General features: G+C 34.6%; 1 protein-coding gene across 1 annotated transcript in view; it reads right to left on the reverse strand.

Moving 5' to 3' along the window:
* Positions 1-4,400: 4,400 nt before the first annotated feature.
* The window catches only part of LOC144973241 (NPC intracellular cholesterol transporter 2 homolog a-like), a gene marked incomplete in the record, with an annotated part of 29,329 nt that continues 27,706 nt past the window's right edge, over positions 4,401-6,023 (reverse strand). The window contains 1 exon segment of the mRNA XM_078915428.1: positions 4,401-6,023.

The following is a 6,023-nucleotide window of genomic DNA, read 5'->3' on the forward strand; positions in this document are numbered from 1 at the left end:
GATTTTCATCAACACGCATACAATTTTAAGGGGAAAAAAATCCCTTGCATCATGTGATATTAAATGATAGCTTCAATTATTACATCTGCACTTTTTCATCACTTACAGTATAATGCTGCAGCTTCAATACATTATTGTTATTCCACTCATTTTTGCTTTTTTTTTCACGTTTAAATTATGCATTGATATCATTATTACTTATCCAATATGACATTTAAAGAATATAAAATATAAATGTTTTTTGTTTTACTGTTAAGGCAACTTCTTTAATTTACTGATAAAGTTAAGGTACTGTATAAATCTGTCGTCATATGTCATAAATCCCTCCCCTCTCCCCTGCAAACACTGAACTCGTTTCCAAACGTCATTGCATACTGGCTGTTTCTTCTGTCATTTTTAATTAAAAGAAAACGGAGAGAAAAACAAGCTATTACTATTAGCTAGTATTCATTAAATGAAATGATATTTACAATCATTGCTCATGTTTGACTGACTACACATGCAATCCGTATCATCATCATCATTGGGCAGGTCCACTTTGTTGGAGATGTGTTGTTCAAAATGCTATCATGTTTTGTCACTTTCAAAGACCGCATAATTCAATAATAATGGACACTTGTTAAGTTGAAGCCTGGTTACAATAAATGTTGAGCTAGTCTCATCGTCCCCAGCTCTTGCAATGCTTACTTTGATTTTTTCCAATAAGTATCCCTGAACGTGACAAATAGGAAAACTGTAGTTAGTGCTTGATGTTGATAAACTGTTTATGTTTTTTTGTGTAGATATATATATATATATGTTTATGTCATGAGGATATAAATATCAGTAAAAGAACTAAATGCAATCAGGAGTCCATTTGTGCACAGCATATAAAGCCTATCATATTGTGTATTATACACCTCGCTTTAGACTAAGTTGACTAACGTACGGACATTTAAATGTGGTGGGGGCTGCCTGAAGCCTAGGATCATGAAAATACTAACGAAAGAGTGATAATGGAGAGGCTACAGATGGGAACAATGGACGTTTTGTGTAAAAACCTTTCATCAGCACAACCATAAACAAATAAACGTTTCAATGTTTATTTTTGTGCTGATGAAGGGTTTCTATCTGACACGTTCATCGTCTGTTTTGTTCCAATTCGAAGCCTCATTATCATTTTTTTGGTGAACCTTTAAATTGCAAAGTGGGCCGAATTCTGAGTTCAGTGTGGTCCAAGTTTTTTTTTTTCCAGATTGTTTGGGTCTGGACCTAAAATTTTGACTGGGTCTGGATGTGATGTTTTCACATTATCGAAGGAAGTGGCAAAATGAAAAATAGTTTACATTAAAATTTTTTTTTCAAATTAAATGCTTAAAACCTCAAAGAGTGTATGTTCATTTGAAAAGTCTTGAAAATTGAAATAGAATAAAACTTTTGCTTTTCGGTATTAAAGCAAATGATGAGCATCAAAATTTTTATAGGTTAAATGCCATCATATCACATCTACTGTACTTCAATAGCCAAGGAAACGAGGTATTTATTTAAAAATGTCCGTTTCATGAGACCTGTCCCATTGTGAATGAAACAATGTGATTGTTCTGTACAAATAACGTACTGCTACATCACCGCTACTACCCTTCACCTTTTTTAAAACCTAAAAGTGGTTGACATTGACAAGTGTCAATGGCCAGTGTTGGGTAAGAACAGAAAATTAACTAAGTTTGGACAGTGTACACGTGGGCAACAAATACTACCAATCAAATCTTTGTAATGATTGGGACATCGTTTTCAAGCATTCGATGTCAGTGGTGTGAAGATAGATGGCTTGCTAAGTTGCATGGACTTAATAGATAAGGTCATTGGTAATTATACCAAAATCACACGATTGCATTTAACTAGCAATGGGCATATTTTATTAGAAGAAAAAAGTTTTTTCGTCTTTATTTAGATTTTTATAACTGTCAAATTTTGGGGAGTAGTTAAGATCAGTCAGAGGTTTTGTGTAGTCAAATTTTTGTGGATCACTTTGTGAAGAGAATGGAATAGTTATAACCTGTAGGGTTTAATCATCTGACCACTTCCTTTAATAGTTAACTCATTAATTTAATTATGTTATTAGGTTGTTCGAATACTTGGTAAATCATATTTCTTGGAATTTTATAAATTCAATTTTTGTACAGGGCTAGCCTGGCATCAAATATGCTTCGGGTCTTTTTCTTTTGTTTGTTTGCTTGCCGGTAAAGCAAGTTCTTTATGAATTAATGATATTTCTTTTTCATTTTGTTCGTTGTATTTCATCATAGAAGCCTACTAACCCTAAAATTCAGGATAAATTGTTTTCAAGTGTAAACTGTCATTCATTGTTGTTTGACTAATAAATTTGTAATTCTTCACAAAAATATTTTTGAGTCCTTTCATATCATATTAAAAAGATGTGAATTTCAGCAATGGTCGAGGGACACCCTTGTTGACACATTTTCCAATGTGGGCCAGTCTTTTATCTGTTGTCACTCATATATGCTGCTGGAAAAACAATTCAATGAACAACCCTTGCCCTCCCCTCAACACGTGTGCATATTTGACTTTAAAGAAAAAAAAAAGTGGATATAATATGAGTTACAAATATCCAAGCAATTTCTTATCGGTGCTGCCATTACTCAAGTTCCTTTAACACCATAGTATTAAACTACAAAAAAAAGTTCTGCTTATTAAGTGAATGTGGCAGAAGGGAGAAAACTCAATGTTTACTTTTCATTGACATCGTAAGACTGATTTCCAATTTCCCAAAACTTACAAAACGTTACATACTGGGTGGGGTTCCTGACCTCCCATAGTGGGCAGGGAGGTACATACTGTGTCTTCTATCCCCCTATGTCTGTTTTCCAACATGCTTTCTGTCTTTGTCTTGGAATGAGATTACTTGGTTTTGTCCTGGCCCTGGCTGGGAGGGAAACAGTCAAATGTTAGTTTTGGGAGATGATATTTTTTTCCCTTGTAAATCTTATGCACCGTATTATGTTTTGTTTATGCATTATATATGATTTGTAAACATTTGAGTGTATTCCTCTTAGTGGGGACCTTTGCTTGTGTCTGGATGAGACATTTAGGTAATCTCAAACTAAGTGCGCTGATAGTGTGCTCTTGGAATCTACATGTTCCTATTTGAACCAATTCCCCTTTGTCTGCCTTATTCTTGGATGCTTTAATTGTAATTCTAGAACTTTTTACTATCCCAATTTCTTCCCTTTTACTGGCGCTGATATGACCTTAATGTATTGCAAGCTCCATAAAACCCTTAAAAATAAAACATTACATATCTCATCTCAACTCTTCTCTAACTTGGTATACATGTATTTTGTTTTCATAACATTAAAGGCAAGAGACAAGGTCCTTTATCCATAACATTGTGGGCAGTAGACACTGTCCTCTACCCATAACATTGTGGGCAGGAGACAGTCCTCTACCCATAACATTGTGGGCAGGAGACAGCGTCCTCTATCCATAACATTGTGGACAGGAGACATAGTCCTATATCCACTACCTGTTGTCCCTTTCTATTTCTAGTGGGAAACCCCTTTCACCAAAATTGTAGAAACCATCTTCTCAATTTGTTAGCTCTGCACCTCGCCAGCCGCGACAATTTCATTTGATATGCCCGATTTTATGATAGTTTTTAAAACCACAGATAAGGGTTAACTTTACTTTAACTTTAACAAATCCAAATGTTGGGACTAAACTGCATTGCGTAAAAAGATGAAGATGTCTAAAAAATGCTTCCGAAGGTGGTCGGAGGTGTCACTTCTGCTGTCATCAAATAGGGATAGATGCAGATTCCAAGAGCACGCTATCAGTCAGTGTTCTTAGTTTGAGATCACCTAAAAGTCTCATCCAGACACCAGCATAGGTACCCGCTAAGAGGAATACACTCAAATGATTACAGAATAATAATATGTCCAAAACAGAAAACATAGCAATACATGACAGAGAGGTGATTTACAAGGAAAAAAATATCATCTCCCAAACAATAACTATACATTCGACTGTTTCCCTCCCAACTCCGGCCAGGACAAAACCAAGTAATCTCATTCCAAGACAAAGACAGAAAGCAAATTGGAAAACAGATACAGGGGGATAGAAGACACAGTAAGTGCCTCCCTGCCCACAATGGGAGGCCAGGAACCCCACTCAGTTGTTTTTTTCTTGTAATTGTAAGGCGTGAGGGGATAGCAATGATGATAAAAGGGGATAACGGAGACCACAAAGTGGATCTGTTTACAAAAGATATCCCCAGCACAATTATGCAGAAATCTTGCCAAATGAGGCCGTCCACCAGTCTCAGATATCTGAGCAGTACTAGAATAAATTGATGTTTAAATAAGTAGTAGTAATAAAATGAAGACAAACAAAAGTTATTGATAGAAAAAAAAAAAAAGATCCTCGGTTTAATTCAAATATAAGTCATTATCTTTTCCAAATCACGCATAGTAATATCATTTACAAAAGTTATTTCTTACATCCTTTCATATGACATATGCTTATGCATAAAATACATTATACAGTAAAAAAAACCTGAAAACTTTTTTTTGGATCAACACCAAACTAGACTAATGATACTGCTACATGACCATTATTCTTACCATTTTCAATAAATTCAGTCTGTCAGTATAGAATATCATAACGCTTACACTTACTAAAAACATCTTATAAAATAATAATCCTAGGAAAATATAATAGATCAAAGTGGAAGGTAACAAAAGGGTAAAAACATCACAATAGAAACAAAAAGATAAAAATATGATGTTAAGTGACAATATATTTGAATTTGATAACCTCAACTGGAATCAAGACAGAGTATTCAATTATTGAATCTTAAAGTAAGCAATCTAAAAATAGATAAAATAAATAAGTAAATAAATAAAAATTAAAAAAAAGACACAAAACAGGCTCAGCGCATAGTTGAGTCCTCGGTAAAGGTTCTTTACTCGCATTCATTAACCATACTCATGTGCAAAATGAGTACCTGACTGTTTAGCGTTGTCTCTGTTGGAAAAAAATGTAATATCGCCTAATAGGCGTCATGTCTCATTCGACATCATACGTGTTGCTGTTGGTCAGGGACCCTTTGTAAAGTACTTTGAGCATATTTAGTGGATATTGCGGTATATAAAAGCTCAATTATAAATATTTATAAAAAATGGATGAAGGTGTATAAATCTAATCTAATCACACCATCATAAAATAGTATCTGACGTAATATTTCACAAAGAAACAGCTGTGACAGATGATATCATGGGAATGGAAGAGTGAGAAGGGGAGTGAAGGACAGCAAGGGATGGGAGGATAAAGGAGGAAGAGAGAGAGAGACCACTATACCAAAAAATTATATTATGAATTGTGAACAATTCTAATTCTATATACAGAATGAAAAATAATCCTCCACTGGCTGCCAGTCCGGGTTAGAATTGAATATAAAATAGCCCTTACATTCAGCACTTACTCCAACCATACGCACCTCTGAGAAATCTTAGATCCCAGGATTCAAAATTGTTAGCATCTCCTAAAACTAAACTGGTTGAATTGTATTTGAATTCTTTTTTCTTTTCTTTCTAAAGCGCTTTGAGGTTTCGACGAAAGGCGCTATATAAATATGCTTATTATTATTATTATTAGTGAAAAAAAAAAAAAAGAATAAATCCATGCAATTTTACATGGGGGCCAAATTAAGACAAGAAATAATGACATTTAATTTTTTTCGTTGGATCCACATACTGGCCTGATCTTTATGGAGATTATAGATAGTATGCAGATGACGTCACTCAGGCCTTTGTTATTGTTTTTGCCATCCGCGTTTGTGAGTTGTTCTCACTAAACTGTATTAACCAGACTATAAAAGTTCATGGTTACACAGAGTTTGTGTGTTGGTCCGTTATACTTCCGGATGGCAATGTTGTGAACTCCTTGGCCAAGCGCATTCTATCTATATATTTGACATGACAAAATCGACGGAAAATTTGTGAGAAATCCTCTCAAAATACTGGAAT

The sequence above is a fragment of the Berghia stephanieae genome, chromosome 1 (genome assembly GCF_034508935.2).
Source record: "Berghia stephanieae isolate SIO BIC M18660-M18661 chromosome 1, UCSD_Bste_1.3, whole genome shotgun sequence".
In the NCBI taxonomy this organism is placed as follows: domain Eukaryota; kingdom Metazoa; phylum Mollusca; class Gastropoda; order Nudibranchia; family Aeolidiidae; genus Berghia; species Berghia stephanieae.